General features: G+C 42.1%; 1 protein-coding gene across 10 annotated transcripts in view; it reads left to right on the top strand.

Annotated features, from left to right (window-relative positions):
* SLC8A1 (solute carrier family 8 member A1) overlaps positions 1 to 26,940 on the top strand; it is a 358,133-nt gene that overhangs the window by 210,916 nt on the left and 120,277 nt on the right. The window lies entirely within an intron of this gene.

The raw sequence follows: 26,940 nt of genomic DNA, 5'->3' as shown, positions 1-26,940 counted from the left end.
AGTTCTACAGCTAGGCTGGCTTGTATTGCTCTATAATTACTACATTTGTGTTTGTCTTTTCTATTCAACTGACCACCCCAGTACTGCACGTTATACTGTGGTTTTGTCTCAAGGTGGTATTGTTCAGTACAGGTTTACTGACAGACTGGGAACATGGTGAGTCTTATATCCTTTTAAATATTCTCTGCCAGACAAACAAGATTGGGAAGCTCAGTATAACATCACTTATTCGGTTCCAAGTTGTTTTAAATATCTTTTAGGGAGTGGGGGAGGGGAGCCTAATGGCCTGTTCCACCTCTGGAAGAGGACAGACACTACTTACGCACCCTTGGAAGTCACAGTTTAAAGTCTGACTCCACATGGCATTCATAACGGCCTAAAGGCATGACTCCATCCTGCCCATTGTTGAGGGATGTCTAAGTGGAAAGTTCAAGGAAGAACACATGCGCAGAGCTGGCTCAGTCATAACTTTGGTCTGACCAGTTAAACCCACGTAACTTAGGAGACATGATCCATGCAGTCTGAGAATCATCAGTTGCTCCGAGTTGCACATGGTAGGTCCATGGTTATTTGGTTTCAACCGGAAGTTACCTTAAGGATGGTTCTCAATGGACTGTGTGTGAATGTGGTTGTCCATCTTAGCTCAAGACTATGTAGAAGGTCATCAGTGGACAAAGACACCAGTATAAGTTGCTTGATGCAGAGTTCATTAGACTGGGACTTCAGCCCAGCTGCCTTAGAACTTAAACTTGCCATCTTACAGACCAACCATTACTGTGCAGTCAAGTCTTTCAATTGGAAAAAAATATATATATATATATATATATTTATATTTATAATAGATATATGTAAATAATAAATAACTTTTTAATTGAAAGCTTCAGAAGAAATGGCAACAAGATGGGCATGCAGGGCTTTATACAGATAAAAATATATTTTCAAAATTAACCTCCTGAGCATCTAGGCAATACATATTTTCAGAGGTAGTCTATAATACGGGCAAGACCACTGCTTCTCTTAAATCACTAGAATTACACGAACAGTTACAAGTCCACTTTTCCTGGACTTCACCAAAATCCCCAGGTGCATGGCCATACAGCTTTGCTTTTCAGGAAAAAAAAAATTGAGGGAGGGGATGGGTAACTCTGCCAAACCACTGACTGTTCCAATTATTTTCCTTCTGCGTGATCATAGCTCTCTGTTTGCAAAGCCTTCCTCGTCCACGAAAGCCTAACTCTATCCCGTCTTCAGTGTCTATTGCTGGGAAGGCTTTTTACGGATCGAGTAGGGCCTTCAGATTCTTCCAGAGATGGAGTTGTTTTGCATGTGGCAAAAAGGACAGCCGAAGTGAAGCCCAGAATAAAGAGCTCTGGATTGGACATTTTCAAGGACTGGGTGCAAGAGACAATGAAGCAGCGTCTATTTTCCCTCTTCATGCTTTGTCTTTGTTTTTGTTTTGTTGCGTGATTCTGGAAAGGGCAGGCCTATAGAGTGTTGGGATGAGGTAAAACTTCCTCGGTGTCACTGGAAGCTGACAGCTCTTGTGTAGGCGTCTTTCAGAGGGAGGCTCTGAACAAACACATTTAAAGCCGTCCCTGATGAACCGTAAAACGCTCTCCAGATAACTGTTTGTTTTTCTCTTTTATGTCATTGCCTGTCAGAGATCCACGTGTTTTACCATTTGTTTAACTTGTTTCTCAGCTTTATCAAGAAAAAAACAAAGATAGTGCTAGCATCCAGCTCTCACTCTGACACCAGTACCACTGGATGAGAAGTCATGAAATCAGTGGAGACACCAGCTTTATGTCCTTCACATTCCTATCCTCCTCTTCCCATTAGGGGGAAGAAAAGGGAAAGTGTTTAAAGTTTTGGGATTTTCTTTTGTTGTCACTGAATAGGCGGTTTTTTGAACATCATGTTACAACCTCAGTAGCTCCTTAATGTCTTGTGATCTGGGAGAATATTTAACTTAACAAAGAAAACTAGTGGCTTGATCAAGAACCAAGGCTGTTTTGAGAATAAGCGAATGAGAGAGAAAACTGATGAAAATTAGATCCTTCCAGGAAGAAGCTTCCATGAGGCAGGACCAATGGAGCATACGCTCAGGCCATCGCTGCATGGACAGAATAATCAGCCTAGCTCCAAGGTTTTCAATATTCTCGCAGGGGAGGGGCACACGGTCAGGGGTGTGGGAAGGATGTCTGCTTCTTCTGGGTTTATACTGGCTCAGAGGTCAAGCTTCCCTTGCAGTCAGGGTTTGGATACTTCTTTTTTTTTTTTTTGGTGGGGGGCATAGTTCTTTTTTTTTTAATGTTATATTAATCACCATACATTTCATCATTAAACTGAGGGTTGCTGGAGTGGTGGTGGGTGGGAGGGATGGGGTGGCTGGTTTTGGATACTTCTAATAGCTGTCCTTTATTGCTGGGCAGAGAAGATGATGATCCCTTCTAAAATTCCTGGTGACTGGTTCCACCAAGAGCAAACAAGACCTCACTCTTTCCCCCAAAAGCTACAACATGTCTTTCTTTTGGTACTAGACTGAATCAAGCAAAACAAGGGTGTGAAATGAAATCGATACATCTTACCTAGCATGGCAGTTGGTGGAAGGAAGTTCTCTTGAGAGCAGAATCGTCCAGTTTCCATTTATATTTTTAATCTCGGATAATAATAATAATGTTAGCAGCCTGTATGTGCCCGAGTGCATGACCAAATGTACATAAGCAACAGTCAAAAGTAGACAGCTTTTGCATTTCAGTAAGTGTGACGCTTGCTCACAATATGATACTCAATGTTCTGGCTCGCACAGAGATACAGAAGTTGTAGTCTGTGCCCCCTGCTGGGTGTGAAAAAGACTTCATAGGGCAACTGTAACACCTGTTCTTCCCTCTTCCAAATATTGATTGGCTTTACTGTGTTTTGTACCTGGGGTAAGAAAGCTGATTATTAGTGGAGTTGATCCCGGATCAGAAATTACTTCCTGCTACTACTCCAATCTTAAGGATTTACAGAATGTTTCCTTTCAGATTTAGATTTCCCAGCATTCTTCTGAATTAATAAGAAAAATAAATGCCCTAGAAGAAGAAGAAGGAAAAAAGGAAAAAAAAAGCAGAAACGGTGGCATTTTATTGCCTTTTTTTTATTTTGTTGTTAAAAGGAAGCGAGCTGACGTGCCCGCTCTAGGCATAAAGTTGTACTCTTCTGTTAGTGTGACTGGACTGATGCATAGAAGCCAGGAGTGAATCTACCGGTACTACACTACTTAGAAGAAAAAACAGAGTCCTGTGAATCACCAGCTTTGAGTATTAGATTAGGAAGAATCCAGGAGGGCTTTATTCTACCCAGGATACAAGTGAAGACAAAGCCTCAAAAGCACCAGGATGAAAAATCACTTCCTGAAGATCAGGGAACATTTACCTTTAATGAGCACCATTAGCTGATCCTGGCTACAGAAATTCTCCTGAGAACTGCCGTGGAAACAATCACTGCTCTCTGCTTTACTTCCTTAAAAAAAAAAGAGAGAACTCTGTTTTAGATGCTAGGCCTCCCTCTTTCCCAGAAATTCCCAGCTCCATATGCTTAACGCTTTCCTTTGTTAAGTTGCCTAAAGAGAGCAGAGCCCTACTTCTGCTCTAGAAATGAATGTCTTTCTCTGTGGGACCCGGCCAGGACCCTGGCTCTGCCGGGGAAGGTGGCTCTCCATTCAGAGCGACTTTCACAAATACTGGTTGGGACTCCAAAGCCGTGAGACAGAGCTCCCCAGCCCTGGCTGATTTGATTTGCCACCCCAGAGCTATTCTTGGCCATGGGGCCTGGGTGGACACGGCCTATCAGACTTTTCCCTGTTTATAGCACCTTTCGACTCAGGCACTGAGAATGCTGACCAACACGGATGCTTTTTTTGTTCTTATTGCCTTTTCCAGAAACTGTGTAGAAGGCAAAACAGCTCCCATTCCTCATTCCAGCCATGCCATCTGAAAGCACATTTCCCAGACCCTTTTTCCACATGACCACAAAAATGTCTTGGGGATGAGAGTCTTTGAAAAGACTTAAGAGTTTCTCCTGCCTCTGCCCTGGGAATGGAGCCATGTTTGCAGAAACCAAGAGTCTCCCCTGTTAATGAGTGGTTCAGTGGATGTTTGGGCAAAGTATGTATTTCACAGGTGATCTTATTAAACCTCGCGGTAATTCATTTGTTCTTTCCATCAAACCTGTGCTGGCAAGTTATAAGCGCCAGATGAAATAGGAGGTACAAAGATGGATCGGCTCGCTTCTAAGAGTTTACTCTCTGCCAAGGGCGACATGTAGATCAATGAAAATAGGCCTAAGATTCGTGCTAACAGAGCTATAGACAACGTGCTGAGGTGCTGTATATGAGATTGATTAATTCTGAGAAATGGCAAATGCATCTTTACCCATCTGTGCTTTTGCACAAATCATTCTTCCTGCCTCGAGAACCTCTGCCTGGCTATCTTTACAGAGCCTTCAAAGACACCATTCAGGTATCACCTTGTCTTAGGAGCTTTTCCCAATACTGCCGATCTGGATCCCTTGTCTCTCCTCCATTCACTCCATTTATCTCTATCACAGAGCTAATGGCATCATATTTTAATTGTTTGGTGCTTGACTTTCCTGGCGAAAGTGTGAGCTCCTCAGAGCAGGGATTACATTTTTTATTTCGGCATTCCCAGTGCCTGGATGTCGCTCACTTTTCAAAAGGAAAGAATGAATACATGAATGGGTTCATGAAGCATGCAGGATGGCATTGCAACTCTGGGACTTATCAGACTTTAGTGATTGAAGGCAAATGTGATATTTGTGTTTTTTCACCACTGAGTCTTTTTAACATCAAGAAAGAGTAGTTATCTAAAAATGGAATACATATTTCCAACTACGCATGTGAAAAATTCTCCGTGGAGCTTTTCAGAAATGGATTTTTGTTATTTTTCCATTAGAACAGATGTTTTATTCTGTGACTACGCATGGTGAAATTAAATTTCAGGACTTTTAAGGAAGAGAAAATAACCTGCTATTTTCTCATTCTAATATTTCCTCAGGTTTTATTATCACTAGATTCTTTTATAATAGCATTCATATTTTAGGGTCCTGTTTTAGTCAGGTTTGCATTGTCAGTGTTCATGTCTGCTTTTGCAATTTATGGGGGCCAGAGATAATCCTAAAAAGCTGCAATCCATATCCCAAAGTCTAAGATTTCCAATTCTTTATTGTCCTCCTCTGACTTCTCAATATGGCATTCAATGCTGTCCGTAGTTTGCAATTCAGAAATGCCTTATTCATTAAAAAACAAAAATAAAAACAAAAAACACAACAAAAAATGGATTCCATAATTTTAAATATCATATGGTCTGCATACCACATACAAATACAATTGTGTATTAATTGGGTTATTTTTTTTGTCAGAATAGAAAAGAGGCAGGGGACTTTTTTTTTTAATTCAAACATTTATACAGTGCTTTCTCTGTGCCTGACATAATTCTAACATTTTACAAATATAAATGAATGTAATGCTTCTAACAATCCTATGATATTATTGCTACCATTTTATAGATAAGTATACTAAGGAATAAAATGTTAATGTCAGAGGATTGAAGCATAAGTGAGCAAAGCAAAGGCTAAAAGCAAATGCAAACAATAGGAGGGTCAAGAGCTGGAGCTCTTTAGTGAAGTCTGCATATTAGAGGCATGTTGGAGCCAAAAACCAGAATATGTCCATTTTTTACCCTGGTAACAGATTTTAGTTTGTATACCAGTGTATACACCACCTGTATACCAGGCTTATCCCATTTTCAAGACTGGTATAATGACTTTTTCTCTTTAAAAGAAGGTCTGGAACAGGATTTCCAGTGCACACTTGGAAAGAGAGGTGTCAGACCCCATCGAACATGGAATCAGATAGAACACTTCCAAAACCATATCCATGTGTAATACAAGTTGGTTAGTTTGCCGTAAAAAGCCTTGCTTTGTTCCTCAATGACAACATTAGGAGTCATTCCACTGAGTCTCAGATATCACAATGCCCAAAACTGATACTGTATTAATCACGTCTCCTTACAGTGAAGAAGTTACCCACCCCAACACTAGGTTATGCGATTTTTCTCTCAGTTTCTGGCACTTGCTTTTTTGTCCAAGAGTCATTTTCTGTTTCACTAGCGTCTAAGTCGCTCGTTTAGAAACCTATATTATAGATCATCGCTAAATTGCCCAAGTGCCCTGTGAATGTCTGAATGCTATGAGGCTATAGTAAGCATAAGAGAACCAAAAATTGATGGTTGAAGGAAAAGCTGTCTAAAATGAGAATGAAATTAATAGCAGCCCCAGGAGGATCAGCTCTGGACTCTCCGTGATGTCGGGCACAAAGAGACCACAGCTGTAAACCACTCGTAAATAGCTGTGGACCACACATTTCAAAATGTCTACATCAGTGGGAAAACAGTTTTGATTCTTAAAATTACAGACTTGATTCAGGGTTTTGGCCTTGTAAAATAATCAAGCTGTCACGTCTTAAAAGTCTGAGATCAAATTTAAAATTCCATGGCTCTGGAGTAACCATTAAGACCCAGAGCAACCAATCTTTAAGCATCTGGGCTTAGAAGACGAGTAAAAAAAAATGTAGGGGGAAATCATTATAAAATAAGAAGGGAAAGAAGCTGTAAAAAAGGAATACTGATGAAACTGTACAAGATTTTTAAGAGCGCCGTTGTCAAGTAGGGGCGGGGGGGTGTTTCTGTTTTCTTATATAGGTTTTAGTTACAGAATAGGAGCTTGATGTACAGAAAGAAAAGAGGGATAAAGGGCTACCTTGTAATAAGTCCAGGCATCCCATCAGTTTATGCCTTGTATGAAAAAGTAGAAGAGAGGTCAAAATGCCCTTAATCTCCAAAGCTTACTCTCCAACACTGAAAGGATATTGCTTTGCCCACATTTGGCATGAGATAGTTTTCCCCCCACTTGTGAATGAATAATATACAAAACAACTCTAATTTCCCCATATCATCATTTTTGTGATGCCTTTATTTTGAGTGATAGAAGTAAACAAATTGGAGAGTTGATGGCTGCTATAAATAACCATTGCATATTTTAAAAGTCAGAAACCAGTGATGTGATAAACAAGATTATAAAAACAAAAAGATGTGCTAATTCACTTCAGGAAAAATTGAGGTACCTATAGATTGCCTGGCCAAATCCTAGCTCCATCATGGAGAGCTGGGTAAGTCACTTTGCCTTTCTGTGCCTTGGTTTCCCTGTCTGTACAATGGGGATAATAGTTACCTTATGAAATTTGTTAAAATTAAATACTAGTAGATACAATATTTGTATGTATTTAGGACAGTGCCCAGAACTTAGGGAGCAAACTATCTACGTGCTTGTTGTTGTTCTCATTCTTAGTTTTTTATTTATTCATGCAGTCAAATGAATAAGTGTTACTGATCTTCTCACAGCTAATGTTTGTTGAACATTTACAAAATTTCCGCCACTGTGCTAAATACTTGGCAGTGATATTTTCATTTAATTTTCATGACGACTTCATGAGGTAGCTACTATTACTGTCCCTATTTGAAAGATGGAAAAGCTACAAATGTGGCACAGAGAGGGAAAGTAACTTGTCAGAGTAACAGAGCTAGCAAGTGGTAATAGTAGAACCAGAATATGCCCATTTGGTCATTGTCATTGTCAGCAGAAGCCATTTATACTTTCGTTCTATGAGCTTCCTCTTCTCTCCCCTTGCACGTTGTGCTGTGATGTTGATGCAGCAGGGTTCCATCGTTGATTTTTAATTTACGTGTCACATCATGTTTGGTTGAATAACTTTAGGCCGCTGAGTAGAATCTCACTGTCCTTCTATTGAGACTTTCTAACCTAGACCATGTCACTCAAAATAGCCATTGTAAGCTGAACCACCACAAAATGTTAAGCTTTCCCCATAAAATTTTCAGTGTAAGTTGGGCATTGGCAGTGTCCAGAAGAAATCCTCTAAAGTGAATCATTTTAACCATGAGAAATGCCTCATAGAGATGTAAGCAAAGCAGAGAAACAAAAAATCCTTGCACTCTGGAATAAAGATGTCCAGGAAAAACAACGACCTCTCTAAAACGCATTTTGAAAGATTAACAAAGTAGTAGTTTCCTGAAATTATCCACACACTGAATAAGACAAAGAAATCTCAGGAAACAAACTGAGAGTTGCTGGAGTGGTGGGGGGTGGGAGGGATGGGGTGGCTGGGTGATGGACATTGGGGAGGGTATATGCTACGGTGAGCGCTGTGAATTGTGCAAGACTGTTGAATCACAGACCTGTACCTTTGAAACAAATAATGCAACATATGTTAAGAAAACAAAAAAAGAAGAAGAAGATAGCAGGAGGGGAAGAATGAAGGGGGGGAATAGGAGGGGGAGATGAACCATGAGAGACGATGGACTCTGAAAAACAAACTGAGGGTTCTAGAGGGGAGGGGGGTGGGGGGACGGGTTAGCCTGGTGATGGGTATTGGGGAGGGCACGTTCTGCGTGGAGCACTGGGTGTTATGCACAAACAATGAATCATGGAACACTACATCAAAAACTAATGATGTAATGTATGGTGATTAACATAACAATAAAAATTTTTAAAAAAAGACAAAGAGAAGTCCTGTTCTTCACCACACCCCTACCTGAATATTTTATATCCTCCATTTTGCTGACCTTGATATGAGTTGAAATCACTAGATTGTTTTGGTAGCTGAGAGGCTCCATCCTTTAAAGCCACAGTGTCCATGAAGAAAGAATGAGCCGGCATCTTTTTTCTGTTGGCTAGAGAAAAATGCGTCGGGAATAAATGTTCTCTGAAATGAGGAAAATGCATTGAATCTGTTTAAGGGTCTTTTGTTTTCACCCATTGTCTCATGAAGCCTTGGAGATTTGATTGGGAACCTAATCTCACTATTGTATCCTCGGTATTTACCACATGCAGAAGCAGTTTAACCAACTTCTCTTATGAAGACCTCCACTTAAGGAACATGTAGTCACAAGGAGAGGCCCTAAAGATCAGGCGGCAAGACCCTTTGCTCTCTGCTCTCTCTTCCTCCTCTGGCTTAGAACAGGTACAAGAACATGAAGCAAGGGAAAGCCGCTGTTAGCTCCCCAAGGTACATTTCCCAAATATTTGCCAAATTTGCCAATATAAAGCCATCGGATTGGCAAAATTGAGACCAGATTTCACCTGTTTGATTTTTACAACTAGCCATATAGATCTGTTCATCAGTTAGAATAGAGACGTCTTTGATGCCCAGTCAGCTCTCGTGATAGATAACAAAAGCTCTGGCGGATGAATCGTTCAGAGGCTAATTGCACTGTGCTGTGTACAGGGGTCCAGCCCGGGGGTATTCAGCCCCCATAGCTTGAAGGAGGTGACTATCAGGCAGAGAAGTTAGCACATCCCTCTCTGTACCCCTCACCTCACATGCATCTGGGCTGACCTCCCTGCAGAACATCCAGACTCGAATCTGGATGGCCCAGTGCCCTGCCTTATTAATGTATTTCTCACTTTACAAAGCACCTTTCACATAATTATCCCATGTGATCCTCACAACAGCCCTTCGAGGTAGACAGAGCTAGGTTCTTCTGTGTTCATTGTAAAGCCAGGGGAAATCAGGCTACTTGGGGACTGCGGCTTACCCAAGCTTACATGAAGGCCAAGTGATGAGAGGGGCCTCAGACCCAGGCCTTCTGGCTTTAGGTCGCCTTCTCTTTCCAGACTTCCAGACAATCTGCTACTGTGGAGGAAAGCAGGCTGCACCCCAAGCAACATAGAATATATCACTTTTGGAAATTAACTTTAAGAATTTTCTCCATAGGTAGTAGACTGGCTTCTTTGCAAAAACTTGCACACTTTATTTAAGGTTGGAGTGACATTTGTAGCCAATGGCTAACTCTGTGGATCCTTCACATAAAACAGTTCTCTCCTCTGCAGATAATAAGGATTTGAGGCTCTTAGCCTTTCCATCCTGTAGGTACCTCGTGGTCAGAATTAGTAACTTAACTACAGTGGTGTGGGCAGATTCTTCAGCCTGTTAGCTTGTTCCAAGATGATAAAAACTGTAATACAGTAGTTTCCACTCAATTTTAATGTGCTCTAATTATAAAACACAAGTATATATTTCCTGTCCCATTTATTTAAAATAAGGCAGTATTGGAAAATTTAGCCATTTGTCATATATTTCGATACCAATTTATTAACCTTTGTATATTAAGTAAAAATGTTTCAGAGATGATGCCCTTCTGCAGTCAAGAAAGGAATGAATTCATATTTTCTGAGTCTACCTACTGCTTATGGAAAACAGGCACTTTGTGCCATTATAATTTCATATCTATATATAGCCTCAATTTAATATAAGGGGAAAACCAAATGGTCGATGCACAACACAGCTTCAACCCTTGTCCATTTGTTGAGGGACCTTTGGAAAAGCCAGTCCCCACTGAAAACAATCAGATTATATGTAGGAGCACTTTGAGTTTTTATTAAGTGTTTGCTGTTCTTTTTTCTATGGAGATGTGTAACTTATAGTCATTTTTATTTATTGAGGTGTCCCTGGAGCATTTTGATTTACTGTCCGTAGTGAAATTAGTTTTCTGATGAAAAAAAACCCAAGAATCCCTGTATCTGGATTCTCTTCAGCACAAATAGAAGCCTGCTGATCGTGCTGTTGCACGTATCATTACCTAATCTTTTGTAAAAAACTATTAGTGTGCATCTAAAAAGTCAAGTGGTCAGGAGAGTTTCCCATGTCTTGATCACAGCCCCCCCCCCAACACACACAGAATCTCTAGGTCTCTCTGATACTCTCATTTTCCAGCCAGCCCCATTCTGTGGCTTTTCACATGGCTGTGGTTGGAAAGTCTTGGGACACAATTTCCATAGCCCTTCAGTGTGGAAGCTGGACAGCCTAGCTTTGGCATGACTCATTTATTTTAACCCTAGACATTATGTTTATTTACACAACAAGCAAATTTGGATAAATCAATACACGTAGGTGGGGCTAAGCACAGAAGGTGCTGTGCGCTAGGTTTCTTTGATGGAAGGCAGTATGGGAATGTCATCAAAGAAGGCAAACAGCTCGGAAGGCAGTGGCCCCCAGCGTCTTCTGTCCAGAAGGACTGCCCCACATCCTCCTACGGTCCTCTCATCCGAGACTGCTCAGTGAAGGAAACGTGCCAATGTGACAAAATGAGCTAGCAGCGGTGCGGAGCTTTCTTTATAAGGGGCTGAAGGGCAGGGCTGTAAATGGGGGTACGCAGACCCTTCTGTGAGTACCGACACCCAGCAGTCCTGGGAGACATGGAGCCCCCCCAGAGAAGCAGGACCACCTCGCTGTGCTCTGGCCAAGACAGAAGACGTTCGGCCAACTGAGCTAAAAATGAGTCGAGAGGAGCATGATGTATGAACTATTCCTTCAGCTTCCTCTGCTGTGTGAGTGTCCCTGACCCTGAATGAATGACTTAGAAATTTCACCCCATCCTGAGGCATTAAATCAGAGAGAGGAAAAGTTCATAGAAATGCTGTGGTGTTATTTAACAAACTTACTTAGTGAATTACCGGTTACTGAGCCTCACTTTCAAAGTATATGCTTAGCCCTTATCAGTCCTTATTAGAACTACGAAATGATACCGCATTTTGGATACTCTATAAAGTACTTTGTGGCTTTCCACATCGCTTATACTCAAAATGAAGTTTCTGACATCAAGCTCTTATTTATTTTTTTTAACCACAGATTAGGGAGCAGGACTAGGATGTGTGTGCCTTGTGCAACTTCTTCTTGGCTCCTCTGTTCCTAGGAAGCATCTCCTTGTGTGTCTTTTTTTTTTGCATGGCAAATTTCTTTTCTTTTTTTTTTATTATGCTATGTTATTATTAAGAGTATTTGAAATATGTGCCTCTTCCCACACAGAGTGCAAACTAACTCTGCATAACACATCTTGTAGTATGCACAGGGCGTGGGTCAATGCTCCCTATCTGATTTGCCACAGGCAACAGAGTGAGCTCCAGGTTGAAATTAGCTCAGGCTAATTTAGAGCCACTTATTTAGCATATGTTCTGTAAGTAAAACATAGAATTACAAGCATAATGGTGAACAAGAAGTGGAAAATGTTAAAAGGGCAATGCCTGGTGCATTGCCGCCGACGCTGGGCTGGAAATCAGGATCGCACGCCTATTCTAACTTGGCCAGGGTAAAGTAGGGTGACCTTCGAGACCTATGTGGCGGGATCTGCAGAGACGCAGTGACCTGACGCCATCCACACGGCGCAAGACCTATGTGGCGGGATCTGCAGAGACGCAGTGACCTGACGCCATCCACACAGCACAAGACCTATGTGGCGGGATCTGCAGAGACGCAGTGACCTGACGCCATCCACATGGCACAGTCTTTGAATGGTTGGTACCAGGATCGTGTCTCTTGTCTCCTACATTACTGAAATACTTTGATCATCTAGGGAGTCTCTGTTGTCATTTCTCAAGATGCTTTCATCTTTGTCCGCAAAGGAATTCATATGAGAAAAGAGGAAGTACGGAGGATTCTAGGAGGGAGAGAACGTGTGCGTAGAATCTTTCTATCCCTTATCTGTTTCTCGTCTCGGCCACCAGCCAAAGTAACCTCCCTACCCAATAATGTTCTGATTTCAGGGACAGGGACCTAGTATGGCTCTAGCTTAGGTGCTCCAACTAAATATATGTTGATGAGATGGAAGAATAAAAGAATGAATGAGCACAGGGGAGAGCCATGAGATGGAAAGGGGAATTAAAAAATCACCTCTGGTCATCAGTAAAAGTTGACTCTGGGCAGGAAAACCAATGAGTGAGTGGGACACTTGGAGAGAAGGGTTTTCCATGTGTGTCTTTTTCATTGCCATATTAAAGTGTCTTTCACAGAATTGGTCCTCAACTCATATGTGTCGAATCCATTCTCCCAGCAAATAGTTGCAGGCCTCTGATGTGTAAGGCACTGTGGTTGGCTTATGGGAATTCCCTGCCCTTGGGTTTCTTCTGCATTCTGGTGGCGGAGACACATCATCCATCAGGAGAATAAGCAAACAAATGCAGTGTCAGGTAGCACAAGGGGCATGAAAAATAAATAAATATGTTCAGTTTGGGGGATAGAGAGGGAAGGAAGGGGTTGGTCAGAGGGAGCGAGGGTGGTCAGAGTTCTCCGAGGAGGTGACGTGTCATCTGGGCCTGGAAAGAAGGGAGAGAACAAACCACGGGAAGGGCTTAATAGGGACCAAGGTGAGAGCTGTCTTAGGGAGCTTGAGGAACATCAAAGAAGGGGTGCTGCTGGAGCCCAGGGGCCCCGGAGGCAGTGGAGTGAGGGCCATGGTGAGGGGCTTGGGGTCTTGTTGTAAATGTGAGAGAAAGGTATTAGAGAGTTTTGAACATGGGAGTGATGGAATATGACTGAGTTTTTAAGGCTAACTCCGACTGCTCTGTGGAGGATAAACCTGGGGACAGGGCACATGTGGGTGTTAGGGCCACAGGGGACCAGTGAGGAAGGATTAGTGCATAATCCAGCTGAGAAGGGATGGGCCAGAATGACAGTAGTAGCAGTGAAGATGATTTTTCAAAAGTGGGGACTTTAGAAAACCAGCTTGAACTATTTAAAGGGTCCTGGAAAGATAGAACCAACCTGAGGCCCCACAAAGATAGCCTCCTCCAGCTAGCCTCTTATCTGGATTCTTTGAATCTCTGGGAACCTCCCTCCTCACCACGTTTTACCCCGTGTGGTGGGCAGAGTAATGCCCCTACACGCGCGCACACACACACACACACACACACACACACACACACGTCCAGGTCCCAATTCCCAGCACCTATGAATGTGTTACCTGCCCTGGCAAAGGGGACTCGGCAGATGTAATTAAGTTAAGGACTTCAAGATGGGGAAATTCTCCTGGATTTCCCAGTGGGTCCAGTCTAATTGCATGGGTCCTTAGAAACAGAGAACCTTTCTTGTCTGGACTTAGAGGCAGATGTGACTATGGAAGAATGGTCAGAGAGACACAGTACTGCTGGCTTGGAGGAAGGGGGCCATGAGCCAAGGATGCGTGTGTGGCCTCTAGAAGGTAGAAGAGGCAACACAACAGATTCTCCCTCCAGCCTCCAGAAAGGAACACAGCCTGGCTGACACCCTGATTTCAACCTGATGATATCTGTCTAGGCCTTCCACCCTATGGAACTGTAAGATCATAGATTTGTGTTGTTTTAAGCCACTGCATTGTGGGGGTTCGTCACAGCAACATTAGAAAATGAATACAACATCCTGTACCATCCCTTTTTTCAAAGCTCCTGGCCACCACCTTGGACCTGAAGCTAGAGCTGGAAAGTTCCTGATCCTATGGTGGAGAAAGTGAAAAGATCCTGGCATTAAAAAAACTGGGCTCTTGGGCGCCTGGGCGGCTCAGTTGGTTAAGTGACTGCCTTCGGCTCAGGTCATGATCCCGGAGTGCCGGAATCGAGTCCCGCATCGGGCTCCCTGCTCAGCAGGGAGTCTGCTTCTCCCTCTGACTCTCCCCCTTCTCATGCTCTCTCTCTCTCTCTCTCTCTCTCTCAAATAAATAAATAAATAAAATCTTTAAAAAAAAAAAAAACTGGGCTCTTGAATTTCCCCATAGACACAGTGGTGGTAATTATGGGGTTCTGCACTCTGCCCGATGCCTCAAGGATAGCATGGTTCACACCAGGGCTGGCTTGGAAGCCTACTGATCATTTATCTTGGGGGGTTTTGTATAGACTAGGGGCTTTAGTCTAGGGACTCTTCGTTAGGGAGCCCTCAGGCTCTCAGACACTCCAAAAGGCAAATGGTATGAGATATGCCATTCATCCTCCATGCCACGTGCCCTGGGAGGCTTCACCCTTTCCATGGCTCAGCTTAGTCGGTGCTTTACAAAGAGCACCAGTCAACATGACCCATGAGAAGTAACTGAAAGGCAGTGTGGTGATGGGGAGTACCAACCTGTAAATTCTGCTGAGCCCAGAACTTACCAGCCCTCATGCTCCTTTGTAATCAGGAGCTTCCTGCTCCAAGACCTGACTGATGTTCATATCCAGACTGATCTTGCTAAGTCCTCTCTTGCCTTAAAATTCCTCACCCGTTTCTAGAACTTCTCTCCCTTAATAGAAATGGTCAATAATAGAGTTGAGTTGTAAAGCCTTCTGAATGCTCACTACTCTTTTCTGCCAGTTTCCCTGACTTTCTCAGGGCGTATAGACTTGTCATCCTCACGCTTTTCATAGGAATTTGAGGGCCTGGAAACCTCGTGGACATCATGTGTTCATATCTGGAGTTCTTCGGCTGTCCAAATTGTGTTTCTGAATCTCATGCCGCTCTCTAACTGCAAGCGAGGTTATTTGGGGTAGCGATGTGTTCTTTGCGGAGGTTAATAGCTTTTAACAAGTTTATTCCCTACTTTATCTTTTGGGGATGATTTGCTTCATGTGTTTTCTTGCTATTGAAACTTCGTTTCCTTAAATTTTGGACTCACTCTGACCTCTCTTAGCTCTGGGGCTGTCACTCACTGGGGCAAGCAGGAGAGCAGGGTGCCTTTCAGGACTTCAGAGTTTGCTGATACGATGCAATTGTTTCCAGAAAGTAGCTTACCAACTGTGACCTATTTTCTGCCCTTATACATGTGCACAGGAATCCAGATGGTTTGATTAAATATAGCCTCTCCTGGTTCTAAAGGGAACACTTTTCAGCATGGAACATAGAGAATAAGCCACATGATTCCCATTAACATTAATGGGGAGTACCAATGCATTCTTCATATTCTGAGCTGCAAATGCAACCCTAATGCTTGCTAGAGGGACATTTCTTCCATTTATCATTAGCATCTGGCTCCTCGTGTTGTGCAAGTGCATGAAAAATTTCTTGCCCCAAGAATATGCATTTAGGGACAGCTGGACGTAGACCAGCACTTCTCAAACTTGGGTTGCCATTAGAACCATCTAGTGAGTTGCTAAGAATGGAGATTCTGGGGCCCCGTTTTCAGGAATTGCACTGTAGTGACTCAGGCAGGGCCCAGGAACCTTCATCTTTAGCACCTATCGCATGAGCACTGTGGATTGGAGTCTGGGAAAAGCCATTTCTCCCCTAACTTCCGGTTGCTCATTTGACTATAAGACTGCTAATGTCAGCACGATAAGATGGTTTCCGGGATTAAAAGCGTTAAAGTATGTAAAACACCCACCATGATTCAATAATTGTGCTTTCCTTCTCCCTCCCATCCCACTGACCAAGAGGCAAGTGCTCAAAAGGCAAAGCAAGCCATCTTTAACCTGTCGTTTTCATGCCATCCCGCTGACTGGACACAGGGACTCAGGAAAATATGCAGGAAGGGCCCCGATTGTCACAGGGGAGAGCATCGCTGCCCAACAGTTCCCTGCGTGCTGGACACACTCCTGAAATTCACTGAAGCTGTTTCTCCTCCTATAATACAAGACAAATAATATCTACTTTGTAGAGTTGTTCTGAGAGTTCAAAATATGGTTAGTAAAATGCCTCGCATCCCCCTCCCCACCCCTGCATAGCAGGTGCCTAATCAATGGCAGCTTCTATCATTTTTTTCTCGTTCATTAATTCATTGAACAAATAGTTGCTAAATACCTTCTGCACATCAGGCACTACAGTGGCTGCTGGGACAGACAGTCAATGTAAGTGTTTCTTGCTTTCACAGAGCTTACCACTGAGTGGGGGGTGGGTTAGGACAGTACTGTGTGTTGAGTACTTAGTGTCTCTTTCTGGACTGGTAATAGCAGAGACAACTCTAGGACTTGAGAAGAAGAAAAGCATCGCGTGCAGAAACGTGGCATGGCAGGAAAATGTGAATGAAAAAAATTTGTATGTGTCATGAGCTCACTTACTAAGCAAATATTATTAAGTTTCTAGGATGTCAGTCCATATAGTCTCCCAGCCTACATCCCTTTACTTCTTTTACTTACAAATGATAAGGGTTATAGCTGAAGTTATCTAGAGACATAAGACTCATCGAGGTGACTCAAGCAAAGGTAGTCTTTGTCCCACAGGGAAAGGATGCAGGGTCTTTTTAATATATCAGCAAAGCCCTTGCTCTTTCGTTTTCTTGTTTTATATTCCAGTTAATGAAAGTGTCTCAACATCACTGATGGTGGAAGAGTCCTTTATTTTTTTTAACCTTATTTTTAACCACTTTGCCCACCTTTTGGCCCAACAAACCTAATGAACTGGGATTCCCAAAGTTTGCTGGTAGGTGATGAACCCCGTCACAAAACAAACTGCAAACAAGAAGAAAAGCCCCTGGCCTCTGCCCTTTGGCTGTACGTCTTTTATTTCCAGAGGGCTTAACAAATAACCTGTGTTGACAGGATATCACATCCTTTGTCAAACCGTTTCAAGCCATTTATTGATGAGGAGCCATGCCTTTCAAACTATCCACGTTAGTGAGAGTAGAAGCAGAGTACTAATTTGATCCATAACCCACTTGAGGGTTATGGCATGCTTAATGATGCAAGAAATAGTGATCCATAGGCATCAACCTGCAGCTTAGCCAATATCATTAGCCTGATGAGGAGAAAATGTGCAATGATCCAAGGAAAAGGATGTGGTATGAAATGTACACGAATCTGTGAATGGTCTCCGGTATGGAGCTGGTATTTAATCAAACTGGCTTCTCCTAATTGTTCCTTTGGGAAATTTTGTCTTAGGTGATGGTAGAAGAGAAGGTGGCAGGCACCGTTCTCCACAGCCTTCTAACTTTCTAGTGTCTAGAAGCAGTGGGCAGACTTCTTTCCAATGGTCTCAGAGTTGTTTCTGTTTTCCCTCCTTGCTATACAAGGTCCTTACCCCAAACCTGAAAGTCACGGGTGGAAAGGAAATACAAAGTGACTCCTCATTATCAGATGATTGTGGGCCTTGGGCTAGGAATTTCAGGGCAATATGGTCAATGAGAAAAATTTGAACCTTGCACTGAGTGGGGTTGATTCTCAGATAGTGATAGACATACTGGGTTCAGGCTGGCAAGCTGAAGAGTAGGGAGCCTGGGAATATAGTTCTGCTGCAGTTTTGAAAAAAAAGAAAAAAGAAATACCTACATATGGTGGCTCAGAAGAGACATCCTTTTAGCATTTTTTTAAAATGCCACATTTATTTAAAATTAAGTTGAAATATGCTATGTCCACCAAATTCTAGAAACTTTTTGAACTCAGTCTTCTAGGGGAACAAAAACCATAGGAATTCTAAATTCTTTATCCTCTCCTTGTTGAAGTTAGTGGTGAGTATAAATTGATATTAGAATGGCTCCTGTTGGGAAATTAATTTGGCCTGCTTACCTTAAATGGATTGAGCTGAATAGATTGGAAGATTTGGCCTTGGAAAGTTTTTATAATGGTTATTTTAGTGCATGTTGAGATCTTTGGCTTTTAGTAGATTTTTTTTTTTCTTTTTGCCTGGGACTTCCCTAAATAAATAATTTCATGCTATAGAAATGTCATGCTCTCAAATCTTGTTTCCAGTAATGTATGAGGGGAGGCACGGTGTAAATAAAAATTAATCATTTTTCAACATCTAAGCAGCAGCCTGAATGCCACGTGGGAATGAATTACTGCCTTTGGTCCTGAAGAACATCACATAAATCATTGAAAAATTGATTCTGTTGCTGCAGAGTTGCAGGCTTTTGATAAGGGCCTCCCTTCATCCTGTGTAATCTTCGGGTCATGCACCTGTGGGAAATAAAGAGTTCTGCAAAACGAATGAATCTTTTCCACCAGTTTTATGATCTGCCCACCTCTCTCCAACTTTTTAGTTACCTTCCATTGACCTTTGCTCAGAGAATTTTCTTCCTGTATCCGTGAGGGGGAAAAAACTAATTTTGTTCCAAGTCAAGGATAAGAGCAATAGGAAAGTCAATTTTCCCCTGAAGAAGTGACAGTCTACTGGGTGTCTTTTTAGTAATAAGCAGTAAGGATATCAGATAGGTGCTATAAGAAGCATTGGCCTTAGTATCCTAAGACCTGAGTTTGAATCCTGGATCCAGATAGTTTTAACCTCGGGCAAATGAGGATAAACCAGGTTTTGCTGCAGGAATAGGCAACTCCAAAAATCTCAGTGGCAAAAACAACAGAGACTTCTTTCTTGTGCATGCTGCATTCCATCAGCCTCCTCTGGGGGCTCTGCTCTGCCCTGTCCTCACTTCAAGACACAAGATGCTGGACGATCCTTCTTCTGAAACTTCACTGTTCGTGGTGGCACAGGGAAGGGAAGGTGGCTTCTATAGGCTTCCACCCAAAAGCAACACATGTCTGTCTCCTAATATTTCATTAGCCAAAGCAAGTCATCTGGCCTTATCTCATTTCAATGGGAAGGTGAAGTGCAAACCTCCCCTGTGCCCAGAGCAGTGAAAGCACTGGTGTTCCACCCCTTTAAGCCTCAATTTTCTTACCTACCAATTATATATACTGCGCTTCTCTGAGTGTTGTGATTAATGAAATGTGGGCTCTATCTCTATTGAATAATAACGCATTCAGCTGCTATTATGTGTCACTTACCCTGCTCACAATGCACTGTATTATTTTATATTGTGTTCACGACAACCCTATAACCTAGGTATTATTATCTCCTCTCTACATATGAAACTGATGCTTAGAAACGTGCAGTGACTTTCTCATGAATCAATCAGCAAATAGTGGAGCTATCTATGACTTCAATTTATCCTTGCCAACTGACTCCCCAACCTGCTCTATAGGTTGTTCAAACCTTAGATCATTATGATCTCTGAAGGGAGGTTTACATCATGGAACCACTTTAATAGAGTTGGCATGGCCATATCATGAGATCAATTCAATACTTAAATATCTTAACATCTTGAAATTACCAGAGAACCATTTGCTAAGAACAATGTTACTGCACTGATCCCTAGTCACCTCTCTTCCCACTTCATTCTGTGTTTCCAGGTGCACCTCCTCCTATCCAACTTAGTTGGTGAGCAAGGTGGCAGGAGAGCTAAATATATTCAAAATTTTAGCCGTTCCCCCATGATATCCACATCATTTGTTTAGAGCAGTTTGGCTTAGAACTGCTATTTTGGACTCCATGCCCACCAGTTTCTATCGTATATGCATTATGAGACTGAACACTCCATGAGCAACCATGTGCCATGTTCATCAGGAATCAACAGCAGTTCCCGGCACAAAATAGGGGCTCAGAAAAATATTTCTTGACTGTATAAATGAATGCTGTTATATTTTATCTTTAAAAAGGACAGAGTTAGGGTTTCTATTTTATGGCTCAAGAATAGTTTACAAACCAGTACACCAAAATGGGCTAGGAAATACTAGAATTTTATTCATTGGATATCCAAGTCAGATATTGTTAGAATTCCCAGTAAATCAGCGATCATGTTTACCAGCTAGTCTTCATTCCACTACTGGCTTTGGTCATCATCAAGCCTCAAGAAAGTCCATACCAACTTCACACTTGGAGAGGAATGAGAACGAGCGGTTTAAAGGAGACAAAGTATTTGTCCTTTCTTGCAGTGTGCCAAGAACTGTGGTGGGTATTGGCAATATAGTAATGAACAGAGCAGACGTATTCCCTGTCTCCATGGAGCTTAGAATTTATTTGTGGAGCAAGCACCAAATAGGACACAAAGGAAGACAAAATTGTAAACTTCAGTAAGAGTAGTAAAGGAATGTCCTTCTCTTATCTACCCCCCAAAGCTCCCTTTATATCTGCCCCATCATCATCTTTTGTTTGTCTTAGGGATACATAAGAAAATCTTTTATACTTCTTGAAAAATCCAGTGCAGAGACTGAGTTGCATCCCTGTGCAGTGCCCACTCCCGCATTTTCCCCTTTAAATAATTCATTCACACCTGCACACAAATGAAGGCATCGTATCTTGACATCCAGAATAGCATGGGATTTTCCACCACTGAATGACTGATGTAAAAGCTTCCTCATCTTCAGGGTCTACCAGACCTCCTGTCTCAAACTAGCATTGCCTAAATCTCTAAGAGCAGGAAATCAAATCCTCCTAGTGAGACCTTAGAGTTGAAGTCACCCAAATCACCCTAAAATTTTCATCACATTTTGTTTGAGCCTTTCAACCCCAGGAGAACTTCAGCAAAATACCAATAGAGCAGATTCTAATGCATTCTCTTAGATTGGTGCCTCTGCTTAGTATGAAGGAGAAACCTTTTCAGCCAAGGGGGAAAATAAACAATAAATAGAATCTGAAAGCAGCTGAGAAATGATTGCCTCTGTGAGCACAAGCTGTTAGTGTGTGTGTACGCAGAATACCAATGGCCCAGGCTTCCCCTGGTCTCGCCAAAGAGAAGCTCCACGGGGACTTGTGGGTAATTGATCTCAACACCTCCAGTGAGCACACCTGGGACTGGCCTGCCAGGTAGTGTGATAGACCCACCCCACCTTTCTACTACAGAAGATCCTTATAGCCAAGATTTCCCAAAGCACAGGAAGGGCCATTTTGATGTGGTTCTGTTGCAATCTTCATGTGCACAATGTATTTAGTTTGTAAAGAAGAATATATAGAATTCCTTCAATTTCTATCCCTTCCTGTTTATCTATTCTCTATCTCCAAACTCTATTTCCAGCTGTGGCTACATTGGGTAATTCTACCCCTTTTAATTTGTGGATGGAAACAAGATGAAAAATTCATGAAAAAACTTTGAATTCTGAAATGTTTGCTACATGTCTTAGGTTTGATTATGAGGGAGAGAAAACTGTATACCTAGCTCTGTGGTCTGTAAGAGTCCAGATATATAAAAGGAGCCACTTTGTTTCATGTAGAAGATCTAAAACAAACAAAACCACACACACACACACACACACACACACACACACACACACACACACACATACATTAAACTTCTTATCTCAGAAAGGAAAGATAACATATTCCAGTCCTATCACATGTTAGACTACGTCATAATAGGGTTTGAAAGGAACCCAAAGTTAACATCTCAGTCTCTTCTCTACTAGAAATGTGAGCTCATACTACCTTTCCTCCAGTAACTGTGGATATAACTGATATAAATTTAATGTTTTTGAACAAGAGAGAAGGCTTCTAAAGATAGTTCATTTATTTTGGTCTTTGCTGCTTGCCTTTGTGTCTGATCAGCCTAGATCAATCGGGGTAGTTTGGAAGCCCACAGGACAAAAGGGTGTTAAAATTGATCTGGTCAGGTTGGTCAAGAAGCTGTGAGTTGTGCATTCTGTAGCTGGGATGGGTTTTCAGTCAGCTCTGCACATCCTTGACCTGGTCCTTCCTTACGGGTTTTTTCCTTGAGAAGCCAGCTTCCAGAATTAGATGAACAGGTTGTGGGGGATAACTCACATTTGTCTATGAGGAGGAATGAGAAAGAGAAAAGAGAAAGAGAGGAAGAAAGAAAGAAAATGAAACCTCTGTTTCCTTTGTTGGGCTAAGGAAATGAGTTATTGTTGATGTGTAAATGTTAGTTGGGTGGCAATATATTAAAGCGTTCTTTTTTTTTTTTTAAGTGTTCCGATAGAAGCTGTCAACACCCTAGTTTAAATTAGTCCATTGAATTTATTATCAGCTTTCTCAGATGTGAGACATAGGACACGTGGATTTTGGTAGGAAAGCTTGTTGGAAAAGGTGCTAAATGCCATCCACTAGGGCTTAATGTAGTGAGAGGGTCCCTGGGCAGCCAGCAGTGAGCATGAAGGTATTGAATGCCTATGAAAAGATTAATAGAAGAAGACACATGGTCAGGGGGAAATTAGAGCTCATTTACTCTGAGTGCTAACCTACATGATTTGCTATATTCCAAGTAGAATGACTGTTGCCTGTTTCTAAAAATCAAAATCTAAATAAAATAAGGATTTACTCTACTGATGATACTCAGTGACCAGCCAAACTGTCACAAAAGTGGGTCAAGAGAAAGAATGGTTCTCTTGTGGGTATTAAGATTGAGAAAAGGGTGGAGGAAGGAGTGGGAAGGAGCCCTTACAACAGCGTGGAAGGAAATGGCTATTCAAACAAGGCAATAGATAGGGGGTAGATAGATAGATCTCACCCTTGAGTGGATCTTGATGTCAGGATGGGGTAGGAGGAGCCGTTGCAGACACGAAAGATCCAAATCTTAGGTTTTTCAGCAGCCAACTGTTTGTAAGGGAAGGGCTGCCTCATCTCCATCCTTGGAAACGTTCCAGTTCAGAACCTCAGCCAGAAGTATCATAAACAGGATTTCTCTCATTAGTTGAAAAGGTAAATTATATGACCTCCAAGGTCCATTTCAACACTTAGGGGCCCAGACATCTAAGTTAGAGACTGCCTCTGGACTCTATTAAATCATCATATTAGTACCTTATGTCTGTCTCATTGGCCCAGAACCCTTGGAAGGAGGTCTCCTTGCAGTACTTCTCAATTTATAAGAATTTATCTGTAGGGGCGCCTGGGTGGCTCAGTTGTTAAGCATCTGCCTTCGGCTCAGGTCATGGTCTCAGGGTCCTGGGATCGAGCCCCGCATTGGGCTCCCTGCTCGGCAGGAAGCCTGCTTCTCCCTCTCCCACTCCCCCTGCTTGTGTTCCCTCTCTCGCTGTCTCTCTCTCTCTCTCTCTCTCTGTCAAATAAATAAATAAATCTTTAAAAAAAAAATTTATCTGTGGAACTGAGCCAAACTCTCAACAAAATAGATTAGAGTAGCATTGTTTCCATTTCTTTTTCTTTCTGGTTCAATTACAGCCACTGGGGACATCGTCTGGAAGTTTGATTTTATATTGAAAAGATCAAAGCCCTTAAAATACACTTTTAACTGAGTCCAGAACCCCAAACTGGGTCTTGGGTGGAAAGGGAGGAAGAGGTGATGGTAGGAGCCTTGGTGCAAAAGACCATATTTCCAAGTTCTAGGACCAGTGTGACCCAGAGAATCTAAGAAGGAAATGTGGATGGCAGTTACTTTATTTCGTTTTGATGTCTGAAAGGCAAGTGGGTTCCCATGCATCGAGAAGTGCTTTGTTCTTGCTCTTGACACACCCGCTCTCCCCGACAGGGGCTAGAACCCACCCCAGCGACCTGCTCAATGAATGAGGGAAAAAATTGCTGAGCATTGCATCTGACATTGGAGATGTCAGCCTTGCAGGCAGTCACGAAGGCTGGAGGTTGTAATTTGAACAAAATGTCACTGTTTATAGAGATTTTTTTTTTAATGCACTTTTTCTGTGATGATAAATCACAGGCCTGCGCAGGGGATAATAACACAAAATGTTTGACAGCTTTTCTTACAATTGTTTGGCATTCTGTTTGCCTAATTATTGTCAGCATCACCCACACTGGTAAATTGTTGTTGAAGAGAGCTCAGTGGTGACTGTCAGAGTGTGCATCTGCCATTCTGCTCCTGTCACTGGGGTTAGCTTTTGCACATCACCGGTCTTTGCTATGTGAAAGGGTTAATTAACCTTGGAGTCCTGTGTCCATGTGCGGATGTGGTTCTACCGTCCCACCAGATAGGAGGACAAAGCAGAAAAAGTTGATGGAGAATTTCCACAAGGTCTTATTTTAAAAAAGGATAATTCAGTTCAGTTACATTCTTTGACACACTGAGGGAAGTGCAGAGAAATCACTTGCCTTATGGGTATGGATTGAGAAATTATCTATTTATGTAATCACCCTGCTTTGAAAGGGAAGGGAATTAATTGCTTTAATTAACTCCAGTAAAAACTAGATTGTCGCAGGGGGAGTGTTGACATAATGTGCTTGGCCATGATCTGATATGCTCTTGGAAATAGTGGCTATCTCTCTAATCATTTTTCTTTCTCTGGGACCTCACTTGATGATGTTCCTGCCATAAACTAAGGCTTCCTATGAGGAGGATCCAAAAAAAAAAAAAAAAAAAGAAGGAAAGAAAGGTCACAGAAAGGGTGGTAAAGAGCTCATTTCCATAATTGTCATTGATTCGTTGATTTTTTTTTTTTTAACCAGGAGTTTCGTTATTATTTCTTACTTTTCCTCTGACTTTGGCCCATCTAACTCTCCCCCAGGAGCTGATGACAAGTGAATGGGACATAATGAGTCAAATGCCATCACTGTTTAGGAGCTGCATGAAGGGAACTTGTTTAAAAGACATTCCCCTGCAGTATATCTAAAAAGGTTTTCTGAAATACATGAAAGAGTGTGGGTGTGTTAGGAAGCCTCCATAGTACACCAGCGTTCATTTAAAATGAGCTAAGTTTGGGGCACCTGGGTGGCTCAGTCGGTTAAGCAGCAGACTCTTGATTTCGGCTCAGGTCATGATCTCAGGGTCCTGGGATGGAGCCCCTGGGGCTCCCTTCACAGCAGGGAGTCTGCTTCTCTTCCTCTCTCTATGCCCCTCCCCCCACTCATGTGCTCTCTCTAAAATAAGTAAATCTTTAAAAAATAATAAAATAAAATGAGCTAAGATCTGCAAGCAGTTTTCACCATGCCTTTAGCTAAAATGCAACTAGAAAGATTATAACAGACTATAAGATTTAGGCTGAGAACTATGAATATGTTCTATGCCCACATATATATAAATTATATGAACACATATATACATATACACATACATATAAGTAATGTATTTTTTTATTGGTGGACTCAGTCCCATTTTTGGGCAGGTGGAGCTGCAGAGATGGTCAGGCTGGACTTTCGACGGGCTCATCTACTGTTCTAAATTGTGGCAGTATTTTCCCTCCACCCCTCCCCATTGCTACCCCCAACTACAGAGAGGGCAACACCAGAGTGTGGTGTGACAGGCCGTCCCGTCTCAGGTCGCATGTTGGAGGAACAGACCCAGCGTTCCCAACCCTGTGGTTGCAGGAAGTGCCTTTGGCCTCACTGATGCAGTAGGTCTGGGTGTGTTCTGGAGAAAGCCCAGCTCAGGACTGAAGACAGGCTCTCTGGCTTCTCTACAGACTATATGTTTCCCCGACTGCTTGGCTTAAGCATGAGGAAGCTTTGAGTGTGTCAAAAACAAAAATAAAAAACAACAAAAAAAAACTTATCAAGCTCATGTATAGAACAAAAATGTGCCCAAGAGGGAATGTATAATTTAATAAAGAAGAAACAAGAATACTACATAGATCCAATAAAAGACTATAGATGGTAAAAACAGAATTATTTCCATTAAAGAGCATTTGAAACAAGGGTTGTCTTTTACGTTCACTTGGGCATTTTTGTCCTATAAATGCATGCACACGTAGAGGGCTGTGTCATAACCATTGTGTATTCTCAAACTCAGGAAAGCGTATCTGGACCAGTGAGCCTTGGTTTTAAAACATATTAGAGTTACCCCCTTAGAACTCCAAGCAGCCACCCCAAAAAGTAATTTTATATTCCTTATCTCTCCTGGCTTCTTCCCCAGAACTTGTGAAGTGTCCTTAAGACTGTGTTGAATGTTGACGTGACATTCAGTTAGGAGTGGGAGGGACCAATATCACTGGATGTGCATTTTAGGAATTAAATTAAAATGTTGTGTATCTTATGGTTTTATTAAATTTCTTACAAGGTTACAAGGTTACTTTTCATACAAATATTGTCATGGCGCCACTCCATTGTGGTTATCCCTCCTGTGGCTTATGTTAGTTTTTTGTGTCCCAGCCTAGCACCAGAAACAGCACCTAGGGCCTGTCAGCCCCACTCTCCCTGCTTGCAAACAGGGATGACCATACCATGGCCCGAACTTCCATTCTGACACACACGGACACAAGTTGGCACCACTGAGGGCACCAAATGGAGTCACTGCCTCCATCTTTTTAGTGGATCTCTTGGGCTCATAGTAATCACATTTCCTCAATTAATTGATGGGAAGAGTATGGCATTTTGTTTACTTTTTGGCCACAACTCTTGCCTCAGAGCCATATTTTGGAAGTTACTCTTAACATAATTTGTCAACCAAGGCAAAGGAGACATCCCTAAATTAT

Source organism: Callorhinus ursinus, unplaced genomic scaffold (genome assembly GCF_003265705.2).
Source record: "Callorhinus ursinus isolate GAN/ISIS: 27379988/994484 unplaced genomic scaffold, GSC_fseal_2.0 scaffold10, whole genome shotgun sequence".
NCBI classification, from domain to species: Eukaryota; Metazoa; Chordata; class Mammalia; order Carnivora; family Otariidae; genus Callorhinus; species Callorhinus ursinus.
The sequence above is the reverse complement of the archived record's forward strand: the minus strand, read 5'-3'. Positions and strand labels throughout refer to the sequence as shown.